The sequence below is a fragment of the Bufo bufo genome, chromosome 1 (genome assembly GCF_905171765.1).
Source record: "Bufo bufo chromosome 1, aBufBuf1.1, whole genome shotgun sequence".
Taxonomy (NCBI): Eukaryota; Metazoa; Chordata; class Amphibia; order Anura; family Bufonidae; genus Bufo; species Bufo bufo.
Window position 1 is genome coordinate 41,177,083 of NC_053389.1, and position 20,005 is coordinate 41,197,087.

Consider the following 20,005-nt stretch of genomic DNA (forward strand, 5'->3'; position numbering starts at 1 on the left):
CCAGCTGCACATATATAATTATATACAGGAGATGCCCAGGTTATACCAGCATGCTCCATATCTCTATATACAAGAAGATGTATAACTTATACCAGCTGTACATATATAATTATATACAGGAGATACCCAGGTTATACCAGCATGGTCCATATCACTATATACAAGAAGATGCATAACCTATATCAGCTGTACATATATAGTTATATACAGGAGATACCCAGGTTATACCAGCATGCTCCATATCACTATATACAAGAAGATGTATAACTTATACCAGCTGTACATATATAATTATATACAGGAGATACCCAGGTTATACCAGCATGCTCCATATCACTATATACAAGAAGATGTATAACTTATATCAGCTGTACATATATAATTATATACAGGAGATACCCAGGTTATACCAGCATGCTCCATATCATTATATACAAGAAGATGTATAACTTATACCAGCTGTACATATATAATTATATACAGGAGATGCCCAGGTTATACCAGCATGGTCCATATCACTATATACAAGAAGATGTATAACTTATACCAGCTGTACAGATATAATTATATACAGGATATACCCAGGTTATACCAGCATGGTCCATATCATTATATACAAGAAGATGTATAACTTATACCAGCTGTACATATATAATTATATACAGGAGATGCCCAGGTTATACCAGCATGGTCCATGTCACTATATACAAGAAGATGTATAACTTATACCAGCTGTACATATATAATTATATACAGGAGATGCCCAGGTTATACCAGCATGGTCCATATCACTATATACAAGCAGATGTATAACTTATACAAGCTGTACAGATATAATTATATACAGGAGATACCCAGGTTATACCAGCACGGTCCTTATCACTATATACAAGAAGATGTATAACTTATACCAGCTGTACATATATAATTATATACAGGAGATGCCCAGGTTATACCAGCATGGTCAATATCACTATATACAAGAAGATGTATAACTTATACCAGCTGTACATATATAATTATATACAGGAGATGCCCAGGTTATACCAGCATGGTCCATATCACTATATACAAGAAGATGTATAACTTATACCAGCTGTACATATATAATTATATACAGGAGATACCCAGATTATACCAGCATGGTCCATATCACTATATACAAGAAGATGTATAACTTATACCAGCTGTACATATATAATTATATACAGGAGATACCCAGGTTATACCAGCATGGTCCATATCACTATATACAAGAAGATGTATAACTTATACCAGCTGTACATATATAATTATATACAGGAGATACCCAGGTTATACCAGCATGGTCCATATCACTATATACAAGAAGATGTATAACTTATACCAGCTGTACATATATAATTATATACAGGAGATGCCCAGGTTATACCAGCATGGTCCATATCACTATATACAAGAAGATATATAACTTATACCAGCTGTACATATATAATTATATACAGGAGATACCCAGGTTATACCAGCATGCTCCATATCACTATATACAAGAAGATATATAACTTATACCAGCTGTACATATATAATTATATACAGGAGATGCCCAGGTTATACCAGCATGGTCAATATCACTATATACAAGAAGATGTATAACTTATACCAGCTGTACATATATAATTATATACAGGAGGTACCCAGGTTATACCAGCATGGTCCATATCACTATATACAAGAAGATGTATAACTTATACCAGCTGCACATATATAATTATATACAGGAGATGCCCAGGTTATACCAGCATGCTCCATATCTCTATATACAAGAAGATGTATAACTTATACCAGCTGTACATATATAATTATATACAGGAGATACCCAGGTTATACCAGCATGGTCCATATCACTATATACAAGAAGATGCATAACCTATATCAGCTGTACATATATAGTTATATACAGGAGATACCCAGGTTATACCAGCATGCTCCATATCACTATATACAAGAAGATGTATAACTTATACCAGCTGTACATATATAATTATATACAGGAGATACCCAGGTTATACCAGCATGGTCCTTATCACTATATACAAGAAGATGTATAACTTATACCAGCTGTACATATATAATTATATACAGGAGATGCCCAGGTTATACCAGCATGGTCCATATCACTGTATACAAGATGATGTATAACTTATACCAGCTGTACATATATAATTATATACAGGAGATGCCCAGGTTATACCAGCATGGTCAATATCACTATATACAAGAAGATGTATAACTTATACCAGCTGTACATATATAATTATATACAGGGGATGCCCAGGTTATACCAGCATGGTCCATATCACTATATACAAGAAGATGTATAACTTATACCAGCTGTACATATATAATTATATACAGGAGATACCCAGGTTATACCAGCATGGTCCATATCACTATATACAAGAAGATGTATAACTTATACCAGCTGTACATATATAATTATATACAGGAGATACCCAGGTTATACCAGCATGCTCCATATCACTATATACAAGAAGATATATAACTTATACCAGCTGTACATATATAATTATATACAGGAGATGCCCAGGTTATACCAGCATGGTCAATATCACTATATACAAGAAGATGTATAACTTATACCAGCTGTACATATATAATTATATACAGGAGATGCCCAGGTTATATCAGCATGGTCCATATCACTATATACAAGAAGATGTATAACTTATACCAGCTGTACATATATAATTATATACAGGAGATACCCAGGTTATACCAGCATGGTCCATATCACTATATACAGAAGATGTATAACTTATACCAGCTGTACATATATAATTATATACAGGAGATACCCAGGTTATACCAGCATGGTCCATATCACTATATACAAGAGAATATATAACTTATACCAGCTGTACATATATAATTATATACAGGAGATGCCCAGGTTATACCAGCATGGTCCATATCACTGTATACAAGAAGATGTATAACTTATACCAGCTGTACATATATAATTATATACAGGAGATGCCCAGGTTATACCAGCATGGTCAATATCACTATATACAAGAAGATGTATAACTTATACCAGCTGTACATATATAATTATATACAGGGGATGCCCAGGTTATACCAGCATGGTCCATATCACTATATACAAGAAGATGTATAACTTATACCAGCTGTACATATATAATTATATACAGGAGATACCCAGGTTATACCAGCATGGTCCATATCACTATATACAAGAAGATGTATAACTTATACCAGCTGTACATATATAATTATATACAGGAGATACCCAGGTTATACCAGCATGCTCCATATCACTATATACAAGAAGATATATAACTTATACCAGCTGTACATATATAATTATATACAGGAGATGCCCAGGTTATACCAGCATGGTCAATATCACTATATACAAGAAGATGTATAACTTATACCAGCTGTACATATATAATTATATACAGGAGATGCCCAGGTTATATCAGCATGGTCCATATCACTATATACAAGAAGATGTATAACTTATACCAGCTGTACATATATAATTATATACAGGAGATACCCAGGTTATACCAGCTGTACATATATAATTATATACAGGAGACTAATCGATCAGGACGACGAGCATGCAGATGAGCTTCCCTGAGACGGTTTTTGACAGTTTGTGCAGAAATTCTTTGATTATGCAAACCGATTGTTGCAGCAGCTGTCCGGGTGGCTGGTTTCAGACGATCATGGAGGTGAACATGCTGGATGTGGAGATCCTGGCCTGGTGTGGTTACACCTGGTCTGCGGTTGTGAGGCTAGTTGGATGTGCAATGAGCAGGATACGGGATATACACACTGACGCTAAATTATGCAATGTCTGGGTCAGGTGTAGATGATAGTCTATGTTTGTTTGTGACGCCTATTGCAGTGTGCGCAGGGTACAATCACAGGGCCCTTCAAAGGTGCTATCACTCACGTCCCAGTTTAGGAATGCCAGAGTGGTGTAATGTCTCTGTATGGTAGTGGTAATTGTGTCAACGGTGTCTCCTACCTGGGTACGGCTGGACTCCTGGCTCACTTGCAATAAAATGGAGTGTAGTGATAGGAGGAGTAATAGAGGGATTTTGAAGCAGAAACTGATATCCAGACTTTTGGTAAAGTTCAAACTCGTCTTTACTGAGGGTAACTTTAAACCAAGCAAAATATTGATTTTTGTCTTAGGTCCCAGCAGGATTTTAGCAATGGTTGGCAGGAATTTATCTTCTGCTCTATCAACCTGGAGCTTGCAGGAAAGGAAGTCTGCTTTGTAGCTCTATACTGTGGCAGGAATTTGGCTTTCTATCTTCTGCTGTATGGGGACTGACTAGCTGAGGAGGAATATGACTTCTCCTGGGTCTCTGGACTTTACTCACAATTATCTTCTCAGGGAATGCTTTCTTCCTGGAACTGGAGGTTGTCTGCTTGCTTCATCCAGCTGAGGCTGCAGGGCTCAGGCTGGGGATGGTGATCAATGTCTCAGCCGAGACAAGATCGTGGCTTGGTTCCCTATATCGGGGAGCTCCTAACACACACACCCTACCCCAAGCAGGGGGTGGGCTGCACTCCTCACTAACTTCTTTCTCCACCCGGGTGTAGGTTATGGGATTAGTTCACACCTGCACAGAGGGGGAGCTAAGCTGGAATGAACCATTTAAGCTTATATGTACTAAACTGAAACTAAGTCCTTACCAACGCATTCCTGCCACCTGCTGGTAAACATGGAAAATTACAACATTAATTTACATTTAAAATCGTTTATGCACATTTGTGAATGACATAATGTAAAATCATATCAGATAACAAGATAAAGGCTCTTAACAGATTGTAGCGGGGTAGAAGAGTTTAGTAATACAACTCTGGGGTGTTACAGATGCACTGCCAAATTCTCTGAAATGCCTTTGGAGATGGCTTATGGTAGAGAAATGAACATTCATTGCACGGGCAACAGCTTTGGTAAACATTCCTGCAGTCAGCATGCCAATTGTACGCTCCCTCAAACATTGTGACATCTGTGGCATTGTGCTGTGTGATCAAACTGCACATTTCAGAGTGGTCTTTTGTTGTGGGAAGTCTAAGGCACACCTGTGCAATATTCATGCTTTCTAATCAGCACCCTGATATGCCACACCTGTGAGGTGGGATGGATTATCTCGGTAAAGGAGAAGTGCTCACTAACACAGATTCAGACAGATTTGTGAACAATATTTGAGAGTAATGGGTCTTTTGTGTATGTAGAAAATGTTTCAGATCTTTAAGTTCAGCTCATGCAAAATGGGAGCAAAACCGAAAGTGTTGCGTTTATATTTTCGGTCAGTGTATATACATCACCAGATTTTAAAAGTTCAGTACAGATACCATTTGAGTAGTCAGGTCAGCCCTCGCCATATAAGCTTAATCAGTGTGAAACTACAGCTCCCAGTATCACCTGAACAAAGGTATGATGGGAGTTGTTGTTTTCGCAAAACAGCATGCTACCGCCCATCAGCTGTAGATCGTCCAGGTGACTACAGCACAAATCATACACAGTCAGTAGCAGAATAATAATTTCCATTGAGTAACTTACAGGTGACGTTTCTGTCACGCCCTGCCCTGTGAGGGATCTGAGAAGATCTGTCTGACTTGCTGCACCTGAATCTATCTGACAGATTGCTATGTTGTGGCTTTGGTCAGGATCCCACCCCCTCACAGGTTCTGCTCATTAGATAGTTAGTGATGCTATTTATACCTGCCTCTCACTATAGCCCTTGCGGTTTATAGTTTCTCCTGGAGTTCTCTGCTGGTGTTTGGTGGATCTCCTGCTCCCAGTTCGTCTTCAGTTAAGTCCTCCTTCCTTCCCTTCTGTTGTTTGTACTGGCTAGGCCTTAGAAAGATGCGGGTTCCTTTATCTTAGGCAAGGAACCGGTTGTCTTTCCACCTGCTCCCTAGCTGAGGGTTTGTATCCGCTGCAGCAGGGCTTAGGTTCGAGTTCATGAACACTTCTACCATCGAGATTCATTCATGTTGGTAGCAGTCAGGGAAAGGCTCAGGGATTGTCAGGAGGTGACCTTTCCCTGTTCCCTAGCTGTGGGGCCTAGCCTGCTGTTTTGTTTAATTTTGTTGTGTTTGGTTTGCTTCCCTTCACTCACCCTCCGTGACAGTTTCCTCCTGGGTTCTTCTCTATCTGGTTCAGACCACCATGACAACATCTCCCGGCCATAATTCAGCTCTGCCGATTTTGCTGAGATGTCTTCAGCTTCTCTCTTTACCAATACATTGGCACCCTACATACTAACACAGACTCATCTTAGTGCCACATGCTGTGCCCACATGCTGTGCCCTACTACACACAGGCCCCTAATGGTAGTGCCACATACTGTGCCCTCTGTATACAGTGCCACACACTTTGTGCCCCATATATATATAGTGCCACAAACTCTGTGCCCTCTCTATACAGTGCCATATACTCTGTGCCCTCTGTATATAGTGCCACACGCTCTGTGACCTCTGTATATAGTGCCACATACTCTGTGCCCTCTGTATATAGCGCCACATACTCTGTGCCCTCTGCATATAGTGCCACATGCTCTGTGCCCTCTGTATATAGTGCCACACGCTCTGTGCCCTCTGTATATAGCGCCACGTGCTCTGTGCCCTTTGTATCTAGTGCCATATGCCCTGTGCCCTCTGTATATAGTGCTATATGCTTTTCCCCCTTTGTATATGCAGTGAACCGGACCGCAGGGGCCAATGAGGCCTCATGGTGCCTGTGTGGTGTCCTGCGCATCGATTGCCTGCCCGCATGTCTTTTGTACATTAATAAAGTAAAGATTGGACTTTTATGGTGAGTGCCGTCTCTTATCTTCTTACCTTGTATGGATCTGTCTGTGTTGAGACTGAGCACCACCGAAGTCGATTACGAGTCTAGGTGTCACCTCTGCAAAGGGGAGCGTCCTCCCATAACTAGAAGGGAAGCTGAAGCAGTGCCGTCCTGTCTGTTTGTCTCCTTGTGTCCATTAATATAAGGGTGGGTTCACATAACGTTTTTACCCATCCTTATAACGTATCCAAAAAACGTATATGTTAAACGGATGCCTCACTGTGGCATCCTTTCACAATAGAGTTTCACAATTTGCGGTCCCTAATGCACGGGCACCATCTATGCGGCTGCCGCAGACAGATCCAGACACATTCAACTTAAATGGGTCCGTAATCCGTTCGCACCGCAAAAAGTGAATAGGTCCGTATCCATGATGCGGTGCACAAACGGCCGATGCCCGTATATTATGGACCCACTGTTTGCAGGCTGCAATATGGGCACGTCTGGGCACGGGCCGTGTGCATGAGGCCTTAGGGTTAGAGTCAGTATTACGGATTAGGGCTAGTGTTATAGCCGTATTTTTGTGTCCGCATCCGTTCTGCAATTTTGTGGAACAGGTGTGGACTCAATTATTTCAATGGGGCCGCAAAAGATGCAGACAGCACACTGTGTGCTGTCCGCATCCGTACGTCCGTTCTGTGGCCCCATAATTGTGGACAAGAATAGGCATTTCTATCATGAGAAGGATGTTCCGATCCGCAATATGTGGAACTTACACAGCCGGTATCCGCGTTTTGCGGATCAATTGTGAACAGTGCCTATCCTTGTCCGCAAAACGGACAAGAATAGGACATGTTATATTTTTTTGCAGGGCTACGGAACGGACATACGGATGCGGATAGCGCACGGTGTGCTGTCTGCATTTTTTGCGGACCCATTGAAATGAATGGGTCCGCATCCTATTCGCAAAAAAAGAGCGGAACGGAAACGGAAACAAAATACGTTTGTGTGCATGAGGCCTTATTTACACATCAGTGTTTGGTCAGTGTTTTCCATCAGTGATTTTAAGCCAAAACCAGAAGTGGTTACTACACAGACATAAGGTATAAGGGAAAGATCTGCACCTGTTCTGTGTTTAGAGCCGCACCTGGTTTTGGCTCAAAATCTCAGATGGAAATCTCTGACCGAACACTGACGTGTGAATGAGGCATTAGGATTAGTGGCCAGTATTAGGGTTGCGGCATATGGAGAGAATGGGGAGGTCAGTCTCTACTCATCTATCCCGGCACAGTCCCACAATGCAGCAATGCAGACCTGACCTCTTCTGGCGGGTTTGCTCCTCTGGAATGCAGGGCCGATCCTACACGGGGTGCAGTGGGTGCCCCGCACCCCAGCGCTGCGGCCCTGGTGACAAGTGGGGGCGGCCGCGGCCGGCGGCAGGGCAGAGCAGGAGATGAGCGCCTCCATTGCGGAAGCGCTCATCTCCATAGTCATCTGTATTGCCGTCCTCAGGACGGCAATACAGATGCCTGTCTGTGCTGCGGCAGAGGAGGGAGAGGTGTGTCCCCTCCTGTTCCTCTGATAGGCTGCCGGCTTAGTGCTGGCAGCCTATCAGAGGCCGGTGATGGCGCGATGACGTCATCGTGTCGCCTGAGCCGTATAGCGAGGGACACAGACGGAAGAGGCGGCCTGCATCGCATCGCATTGCTGGAGGTAAGTATAAGTGTATTATTTTTTTTTTTTTTTTTATATAGGTACAATACTGGGCTGGCACATGATAAGGGGGGCTACTGGGCTGGCACATAAGGGGGGCTACTGGGCTGGCACATAAGGGGGGACTACTGGGCTGGGCTGGCACATGATAAGGGGGGCTACTGGGCTGGCACATGATAAGGAGGGACTACTGGGCTGGCACATGATAAGGGGGGCTACTGGGCTGGCACATAAGGGGGGCTAATGGGCTGGCACATAAGGGGGGACTACTGGGCTGGGCTGGCACATGATAAGGGGGGGACTACTGGGCTGGCACATGATAAGGGGGGCTACTGGGCTGGCACATAAGGGGGGCTACTGGGCTGGCACATAAGGGGGGACTACTGGGCTGGGCTGGCACATGATAAGGGGGGCTACTGGGCTGGCACATGATAAGGAGGGACTACTGGGCTGGCACATGATAAGGGGGGCTACTGGGCTGGCACATAAGGGGGGCTAATGGGCTGGCACATAAGGGGGGACTACTGGGCTGGGCTGGCACATGATAAGGGGGGGACTACTGGGCTGGCACATGATAAGGGGGGCTACTGGGCTGGCACATAAGGGGGGCTACTGGGCTGGCACATAAGGGGGGACTACTGGGCTGGGCTGGCACATGATAAGGGGGGCTACTGGGCTGGCACATGATAAGGGGGGACTACTGGGCTGGCACATGATAAGGGGGGCTACTGGGCTGGCACATAAGGGGGGCTACTGGGCTGGCACATAAGGGGACTACTGGGCTGGGCTGGCACATGATAAGGGGGGCTACTGGGCTGGCACATGATAAGGGGGGACTACTGGGCTGGCACATGATAAGGGGGGACTACTGGGCTGGCACATGATAAGGGGGGACTACTGGGCTGGCACATGATAAGGGGGGCTACTGGCACATGATATGGGGGGCTACTGGCACATGATATGGGGGCACTCTGGCTACTGGCACATGATATGGGGGCACTCTGGCTACTGGCACATGATAATGGGGGGGATCTGGCTACTGGCACATGATATGGGGGGGGGCTCTGGCTACTGGCACATGATATGGGGGGCTACTGGCACATGATAAGGGGGGCTACTGGCACATGATAAGGGGGCTACTGGCACATGATAAGGGGGGCTACTGGCACATGATAAGGAGGGCTACTGGCACATAGGGGGGCTACTGGCACATAAGGGGGGCTACTGGCACATGATATGGGGGGGGGCTCTGGCTACTGGCATATGATATGGGGGGCTCTGGCTACTGGCACATGATGGTGGGGGGGCTCTTATTTCTGGCACATGATTGGGGGCACTCTGGCTACTGGCACATGATATGGGGGGCTCTGGCTACTGACACATGATATGGGGGGGCTCTGGCTACTGACATGATATGAGGGGGCTCTGGCTACTGGCACATGATGGTGGGGGGGCTGTTATTACTGGCACATGATTGGGGGCATCTATGGGGGCACATCTTACTGCAGATTATTGGGGGGCACTATAGGGGCATCTACTGAGGCTAAAAAAGAAGATATTTTATATGGGGGCTCTGTATAGGGGCATTTTATACTGGGACACATTATGGTGGGTACTATGGGGAAGGGGGGGGCACTATGGGGGTCATCTACGGGGGCACTGAGAAGGGGTATTTTATATTGGCACATTATGGGAACATTAGCTCAACTGGGGGCATTACAAATGTTTTGCATATTATAAGGAGAATTATTACTACTGGGGGGGCATTATGGTGGGCTTTATTACTCCCCCATGGTATGACCCCCTAGTAGCAGCACCAGCCTCTCCCTGCTCTGCTATCCCTCTGCCCTTTCTCCAAATCCTTATTATGAAATCTTTCTCATTAGGTTAAAGCACAACATCAGCTCCGCCGAGCCCCCGGCCAAAGTGTTGTAGTGGTGTCCGAGATCCCCAAGGGCCAAGTCAAGTAATTGTAAGTTTTTATGGGGGTTCTACAAAAGAGCTATCGTGGGGCAAAGTTCATATTCGTGTTTACACACGTGTTTTAAAATGAACGCTTTCTCCTATTATAAACAAGTAAATAATGACGCAATGCTGTGGGGCTGGTGTGCAACTTTTTCCAGGGCTGGTTTTTATCCCCAGTCCGGCCCTGGCCGAGCGAGCCGCCGGGAGTTTTTTTTTTTTGACTTTTTTTTTTTTTTAAGCCGAGCAGCCGAGCCGCCGATTCGTGGGGCTGAAGTTGGGGGCTGAAGTTGTTGCCATAGAAACATTGTAAAGGGGAGGAGTTAGTAAGATAACCACGCCCATGTGGGGGCGCCAGAAATATTTCTGCACCCAGGCGCCTGTGACCCTAGGATCGGCCCTGCTGGAATGTCCCGACATTGTGCCACCTATATCACATTGAGGCGCCGAAATAGCGGGGCAGGGAACCAGTGGTTCCCTTGTTCCGCCAGAGCTTTATATGCTCAATTGCATCTGCAGAAATCGGCGACCCTAAATATCTACTGCCAGGGACCGGCCAGGGGGGGCATATCCCCCTGCCCCCCCCCCCGCCGGCCCAGCCATACCCTGGGTGACGATCATACAGATGCTAGATATACTCCTGTGGTCATTCCAAGTTCTCTCACCTTGGAGTCGTAGTTCAGACAAGGTGGTTGTCGCTGCTGTACATGGGGGAACCGCCCCCCGATCCAGTCCCATTCTCCATGCGGGAGAGATATGGTGATTAGTGTTGGGCGCGAATATTCGAATAGCGAATATTAATCGCGAATATCCCCATATCGAGAATTCGCAAATATTTAGAATATAGTTATATATATTCGTAATTTCGAATATTCTAGCTTTTTTTTCATCAGTAACCTCCCTTCTTGCTTGTGGACCAATGAGAAGGCTGCAATGTCTTTGTCTGAGCTTAGCAACATCCCTAGCAACCAATAGGAAAGTTGCCGACCCCTTACTATATAAGAACCTCCCCAGCAGCCCTTGTTTGCAGTAGTTTACAGATCTGAGAGAGACAGCAGTGTTATTGCCGTGCTCTCTGCTTTCTTGTGTCATTACATTAGACAGTTAGTTAGCTTATATATATATAATACAGATAGTTAGTGGGAGATAGTCAGTGTAGGTTAGATAGTGATATAGTTCTGCTGTCCATACATACACTGCTCAAAAAAATAAAGGGAACACTTAAACAACACAATGTAACTCCAAGTCAATCACACTTCTGTGAAATCAAACTGTCCACTTAGGAAGCAACACTGAGTGACAATCAATTTCACATGCTGTTGTGCAAATGGGATAGACAACAGGTGGAAATTATAGGCAATTAGCAGGACACCCCCAATAAAGGAGTGGTTCTGCAGGTGGTGACTACAGACCACTTCTCAGTTCCTATGCTTCCTGGCTGATGTTTTGGTCACTTTTGAATGCTGGCGGTGCTTTCACTCTAGTGGTAGCATGAGACGGAGTCTACAACCCACACAAGTGGCTCAGGTAGTGCAGCTTATCCAGGATGGCACATCAATGCGAGCTGTGGCAAGAAGGTTTGCTGTGTCTGTCAGCGTAGTGTCCAGAGCATGGAGGCGCTACCAAGAGACAGGCCAGTACATCAGGAGACGTGGGGGAGGCCGTAGGAGGGCAACAACCCAGCAGCAGGACCGCTATCTCCGCCTTTGTGCAAGGAGGAACAGGAGGATCACTGCCAGAGCCCTGCAAAATGACCTCCAGCAGGCCACAAATGTGCATGTGTCTGCTCAAACGGTCAGAAACAGACTCCATGAGGGTGATATGAGGGCCCGACGTCCACAGGTGGGGGTTGTGCTTACAGCCCAACACCGTGCAGGACGTTTGGCATTTGCCAGAGAACACCAAGATTGGCAAATTCGCCACTGGCGCCCTGTGCTCTTCACAGATGAAAGCAGGTTCACACTGAGCACATGTGACAGACGTGACAGAGTCTTGAGACGCCGTGGAGAACGTTCTGCTGCCTGCAACATCCTCCAGCATGACCGGTTTGGCATTGGGTCAGTAATGGTGTGGGGTGGCATTTCTTTGGAGGGCCGCACAGCCCTCCATGTGCTCGCCAGAGGTAGCCTGACTGCCATTAGGTACCGAGATGAGATCCTCAGACCCCTTGTGAGACCATATGCTGGTGCGGTTGGCCCTGGGTTCCTCCTAATACAAGACAATGCTAGTCCTCGTGTGGCTGGAGTGTGTCAGCAGTTCCTGCAAGACGAAGGCATTGATGCTATGGACTGGCCCGCCCGTTCCCCAGACCTGAATCCAATTGAGCACATCTGGGACATCATGTCTCGCTCTATCCACCAACGTCACGTTGCACCACAGACTGTCCAGGAGTTGGCAGATGCTTGAGTCCAGGTCTGGGAGGAGATCCCTCAGGAGACCGTCTGCCACCTCATCAGGAGCATGCACAGGCATTGTAGGGAGGTCATACAGGCACGTGGAGGCCACACACACTACTGAGCCTCATTTTGACTTGTTTTAAGGACATTACATCAAAGTTGGATCAGCCTGTAGTGTGTTTTTCCACTTTAATTTTGAGTGTGACTCCAAATCCAGACCTCCATGGGTTGAAAAATTTGATTTCCATTTTTTTATTTTTGTGTGATTTTGTTGTCAGCACATTCAACTATGTAAAGAACAAAGTATTTCAGAAGAATATTTAATTAATTCTGATCTAGGATGTGTTATTTTTGAGTTCCCTTTATTTTTTTGAGCAGTGTACATAGTGCTGTGATGTCACAAGTTCACAACCATACTTAGTGCACCAATCACTAATAAGTAGTCAGACCTGTTAAAATGTGAAGTTGGCCGTATTGCGCCCAAATATTTGCATCATTAGTGCCGATTTTGCAATCGCGAATATATTGGAGCACTCTATTTGCATATAAAGCAATTGTAATGTTCTGCCGTGCCAACCATTTTCTCCAGTCTCAGGAAACTTGTAGCAGCTTGAAAAATGCAGCTATAGTGACCCACGCCTGTATTTTACGCACATTACACGAATATTACATTGCCGATTTTTCACGAATTTGCGATTTTGCGAATATATGACGAATATTCTACCAAATATTCGCGAAATATCGCAAATTCGAATATTTCCCCTGCCGCTCATCACTAATTGGTGATGGATCTACCAGGGGAACTGCTGGAGATCCTGAAGAGCACGTTGTGTAGAGTGGGCAGTGTGTGGCAGTATTATCTTGTTCGAACACCATGTTTCCTGAGTCGAAAAAGGCAGTAGGACTGGTTTCTTGATGTTCTGAATATACCAAAGGCTGGTCAATATTCCCTCCATTGAGATCAGTCAGGAATGGCCATGGTAGCTAATAGCACCTCACACTATGACACTTGGTACTTGCCCTGTGTGTCTCCGCACCAGGGGCGTTGCTAGGTTAAAACATTCCAGGCCTGGGCGGCTGGGCCTCTGATGTTTTGTCCCAGGCCCCCAATGTACTGCCTGCCCTCCTTAGGACAGCAATACAATTGAGTCTAATGCACTGGAAGAGCTGAAGGACCTGTGATAACATCACAGTCATATGATCAGTGGGAAGGCAGTGGTTGAGAAGGACCTGTGAGGATGTCACCATCATGTGACCAGAGCAAGAGAGGACGGTGCTCAGCAGTGAGTAGAAGAAGTCCTGGGAAAGAAGGTGTGGTGAGGTCTGGTACATGAGGAGAGGTAAGTGAAGGGGTAGATTCTCAGTGTGAGAGGCAGAGGAATGCTGGGAATTGTGGCTATTTAACTGGGACTGTATGTTAGAGCTGAAGGGAGGGATGTTATTTACATAGAACTGAATGTTGGAGTGGGTGGAGTGATGTTATTTACATGGGACTGTGTGTTGAGAGGGTGATGTTATTTACATGGGATTGGAGGCGGCTGGGGAGGGTTGATGTTATTTGAATGGTACTGTATATTGAAGGCGGCTGGGGAGGGAGTGATGTTATTTACATGGAACTGTATATCGGAGGGGGCTGGACAGATGGTGTGATGTTACTTACATAGGACTCTACGATGGAGGGAGGGAAATAGTGTTATTTACATAGAACTGTATGGTGGAGGGCCTGAGGAATTATAATTTCTGAGGACACTATAGGAAGGAATATAACTACAGGGGGCACTGCGGGGGCATTATAAATACTGTGGGCACTTCAGTGCGAGCATTATAACATTAGGGGTCGATATAAATATTGGGGGAACATCAGCGCGAGCACTATAACAGTAGGGGGTGATATAAATACTGGGAGCACTTCAGATCGAGCATTATAAAAGTGGGGGGCAATATAAATACTGGGGGCACTGTAGATCCGCCTTATTTCTACTAAGCGCACTATGGGGGCCTTATTACTACTGAGTGGTCTGTAGAGAGCTTTATTACCACTGGGGGCACAATAGGGGGCTTTATTTCTACTAGGGGCTCTGTGAGGGCATTAATAAAAAATGGAGGGCTCTTCTACAAATTGAGGCCCTCTTGTGGAGCATTATCACTTTTGGGGGCACTGTAGAGGGCAATATTACAAATTAGGGCACCCTAGAAGGGAATTACTATTGGTGGGACTATGGGGAACACTATTACAATGGGGGGGGGGCTCATTTTTCTTCAGGATAGTATTTGGGGGTCTTGGGGAGCACAGAGAGCACCAGGATAACACTGTTGGGGCTCCGGGTTGGGGATAATGATAGAAAAGTGAGGAAGCTAAGATGTCTGTGTGTCACACTCTGCAGAGATGAGGCACGGCTGAAAGAAGTAATCCGGACCGAATGGAGAAGATGATGAGAAGATCTACATCAGAGGAGACGTCACCTGGGAGGTCCTGGATGTGAGAGGTATGTGCTGCTGTATAGCAAGTACAGGAAAATACGGTGTCCCGGGGAGGATCTTTTGAAACCCTAGCAACCCCCCTGCTCCGCACTATGCATGATGGCAGTAGGCGGTAGTATATATGATGCTCTTTCCTTCGTAGTCCAGACTATGGACTGACTGACCGCAGGGTTTACACTAGACTTTGGACTGACTGACCGCAGGGTTTACACCAGACTATGGACTGACTGACCACAGGGTTTACACCAGACTATGGACTGACTGATCGCAGGGTTTACACTAGACTATAGACTGACTGATCGCAGGTTTTACACCAGACTATGGACTGACTGATCGCAGGGTTTACACCAGACTATGGACTAACTGACCGCAGGGTTTACACTAGACTATGGACTGACTGACCGCAGGGTTTACACCAGACTATGGACTGACTGACCGCAGGGTTTACACTAGACTATGGACTGACTGACCGCAGGGTTTACACCAGACTATGGACTGACTGACCATAGCATTTACACTAGACTATGGACTGACTGACCGCAGGGTTTACACTAGACTATGGACTGACTGATCGCAGGGTTTACACTAGACTATGGACTGGCTGACCACAGTGTTTACACCAGACTATGGACTGACTGACCATACCATTTACACTAGACTATGGACTGACTGACCGCAGGGTTTACACTAGACTATGGACTGACTGACCACAGTGTTTACAGTAGACTATGGACTGACTGACCGCAGGGTTTACACCAGACTATGGACTGACTGACCACAGTGTTTACACCAGACTATGGACTGACTGACCACAGTGTTTACACTAGACTATGGACTGACTAACCACAGTGTTTACACCAGACTATGGACTGATTGACCACCGTGTTTACAGTAGACTATGGACTGACTGATCGCAGGGTTTACACTAGACTATGGACTGACTGATCGCAGGGTTTACACTAGACTATGGACTGACTGATCGCAGGGTTTACACTAGACTATGGACTGACTGACCACAGTGTTTACACCAGACTATGGACTGACTGATCGCAGGGTTTACACCAGACTATGGACTGACTGACCACAGGGTTTACACCAGACTATGGACTGACTGACCACAGTGTTTACACCAGACTATGGACTGACTGACCACAGTGTTTACACCAGACTATGGACTGATTGACCACCGTGTTTACAGTAGACTATGGACTGATTGACCACCGTGTTTACAGTAGACTATGGACTGACTGACCACAGTGTTTACACTAGACTGACTGACCAGTTCCCAGCACAGGCGACTGCGATGACATCACCACAACCTCCTGAGCCCTGTATCAGGCATTGCGATTATGTCATCATGAACACCTAAGTTTGTGACCACGCTATCGCACCGCCCTTGCACCTGATGTCATTGTGTACTTCTGCGATGTTCTACCACCTGATAGATTTCAAGCCTAGCGCATACTTCCCAACTGTTGAAAAATCGCAAAGAGGGACAATATATGCCGGCACACATTGTGACTAGGCCACGCCTCTAACTCCGCCCAAAACATAATTACTGACTCCGTCACAACTGCAGCAGCTGGGGATCGGTTAGGTGAGTATACGTTTCTTTATTCTTTACAGCATGTGGAGCCCCTGGGACAATTTTTTTTCTTGCACTTCAATATCAATTTAAATATAAGCACATCGATCATCAGATTATAGATAATTTAAAGTCCAAACTGCACCAAATAATGAAGTTCTGGTCTAATATACTGGTAGAAACCATGCAGATTGTATAGTAAGGAGCAATTTACTAAGTTTATTAATGCACATTTAAGCATGAATTATTCAGGTCAAAAAGAGGGACATTTAAGGCTACTTTCACACTAGCGTTTTTGCTGGATCGAGCAGGGTTCAGCAAACGCTTCCGTTACTGATAATACAACCGTCTGCATCCGTTATGAACGGATCCGGTTGTATTATCTTTAACATTGCCAAGACGGATCCGTCATGAACTCCATTGAAAGTCAATGGAGGACGGATCCGTTTTCTATTGTGTCAGATTGTGTCAGAGAAAACAGATCTGTCCCCATTGACTTGCATTGTGGGTCATGACGGATCCGTCTTGCTCCGCATCCCAGGACGGAAAACAAACCACAGCATGCTGCGGTTTACTCTCCGGTATGGGGAAGGAACTAAATGCATCTTGGAGCGCTCCGTTCTGATCAGTTACGTTTTGTCCCCATTGACAATGAATAGGGACAAAACGGAAGCGTTTTTTTTCCCGGTATTGAGACCCTATGACGGATCTCAATACCGGAAAATATTAACGATAGTGTGAAAGTAGCCTAAAGATCAACCTAAGGACAGAGGGACTTGGGTCAAAAAGAGGAACACCTGGGAGGCATGCTAGTGGCCTGCAACCTATGAGGCTAAACAGCAGGGATAGGAGCCATAGACTCCTGTGGCCCGCCCTAAATAGCTGACCCCTCGGCCGTCACCTGCATCTCGCCGCATGACTGATGAGGTCCTGTGCAGGACAAAAAACAACAGTGATGCCAAGCAAAAAAAAAGTCCTTGCATATAACACCCCCAGCATCGCCATATTGTAAAATAGGCCTTTTTTTTTTGGTGTAACTGTGTTCTTTTATCATTATTATTATCTGGGAGTTTATTTGTATGGGAAATAATAGTGCATTTACTAGGTGCAGCCACCAGATGGCAACACTCTTCTTGGTCATTGCATGTTTGTAGGTAAACTATAAACTGCCAGGCTCAGCATTTTTAAGAACCTGTGACATCACTGTGACCTATAGGGATATGGGATGAAGCAGTGATTGTGTAAACCATCACAGATCGTAATTCACAGGAGTCTAAGGGCACAGCTACATAGTCAGGTTTCCTGATGCAGTTCTGGGAGCCAAAACCACTCCTGATTTTGGATTCCAAAATGGCATGCAGCAACCAGACTGTGTGGTTGTACCCGGAGGCAGTGGCGCACCCACAGGGGGGTCCAGCGGGTCTGGACCGCCCCTAGAAGCAGGCCGGGATAAGTTGGGAAAGCGCTCATCTCTCTACATTCATCTCTATCGCCGTCCTCAGTGATACAGCTGGATGCTGCGGCGGGGCAGAGGAGAAGCATCTTCCTACTCCATTCCTCTGATAGGCAGTAGGCCTGCAGCACATCAGAGGCCGGCGCAGGCGACTTAATGACGTCAACATCATCACGCCGCCTGAGCTGGGCAATGTACAGCGCGGGACACAGGCCGGAAGAGGCCTGCATCACATCGCTGCCAGAAGCATGGAGGTGAGTATTCCTGTTTACTTTTTTTTTTATTTGGCACAATGATGTTGAGCACATTATGGGGGGTGTAACGTAATATATTTCCCTACCTTGTGAGTTTTCCTACCCTCGTCACTTCCGGTCGCACCGGACATGACGTGAGGAGGTGTGCCGAGCCGCACAGGTGCACAACGACGGGGTAGGGAAATTTCACAGCAGAGTGCGCATGCGCCGGGAGCCTCGCCAGCGGTTAGGGTAGGGAAAAATTACGGGCCAGTGCGCAGGCGCGGTGATCGGATGGATATCCTCAGCCGGACACTGGCCGAAACTGCGCATGCGCCGGAAGCCTCACCAGCGGTTAGGGAAGGGAAAAATTATGGGCCAGTGCTTTTTCCCTACCCTAACCGCTGGTGAGTCTGCCGGTCGGCAGTGTCGGCTGAGAACATCCATCCAATCACTGCGCCTGCGCACTGGCCCGTAATTTTTCCCTACCCTAACCACTGGCGAGGCTCCCGGCGCATGCGCACTCTGCTGTGAAATTTCCCTACCCCGTCATTGTGCGCTTCCGTGGCGCGGCACACCTGCGGCCCACCTCATCACATCATGTCCGGTGCAGGGGGTAGGGAAATCTCACGAGGTAGGGAAATTTAACGTTACAGGGGCACTATGGGGAAGGGGAGGACAGAAGCACTAGGGGGGCATCTACTAGGGAACCTAAGAAGGGGGATTTTATACTGGCACATTATGGCGGACACTATGCGGGCATCTACTGGGGGCACTATATAAGGGGTTTTTATACTGGCACACATTATGGGGGGAACTATGGGGAAGGGGGAAAGGGGGAAAGAGGAGCATTATAGGGGCATCTACTGGGGTACTATATAGTGGCATTTTACATTCTGTAGTGATGTATGTCATTTTAGTCGTGAAGTGATTAGGTTCAGAATTTAGCATGAGGTTATTTGGGAGGGGAAGGGGGGGGGGGGCGCTGTTACAATTTTCGCCTCAGGCAGCAGAGAGGCTAGGTGCACCCCGGCGCAGGGATCACCATGTGGCAGCCGTGCAGCAGGCGCACTCTATGTGCAACACGCCAGACCTGCAGGGTATAGCGAAGTGAGGTCACGGTTATGGGCAATCGAGGGTTACTCACTATTTGAAGGAGAACCCTGGGCAGGCATACGGCAGTGAAGGAGAGGTAGACACAAGTTCCTCTGGGGCACACTCGGTATGTAGAGACCTGGCCTGATGTTGTGTGAGGTGCCCTGGATGTTGCAGGTGTTTAGAGTGCCTGAAGCAAGGTCCCTTTAAGAGATTCGTGACGCCAGTGCCTGTAACGGTGGC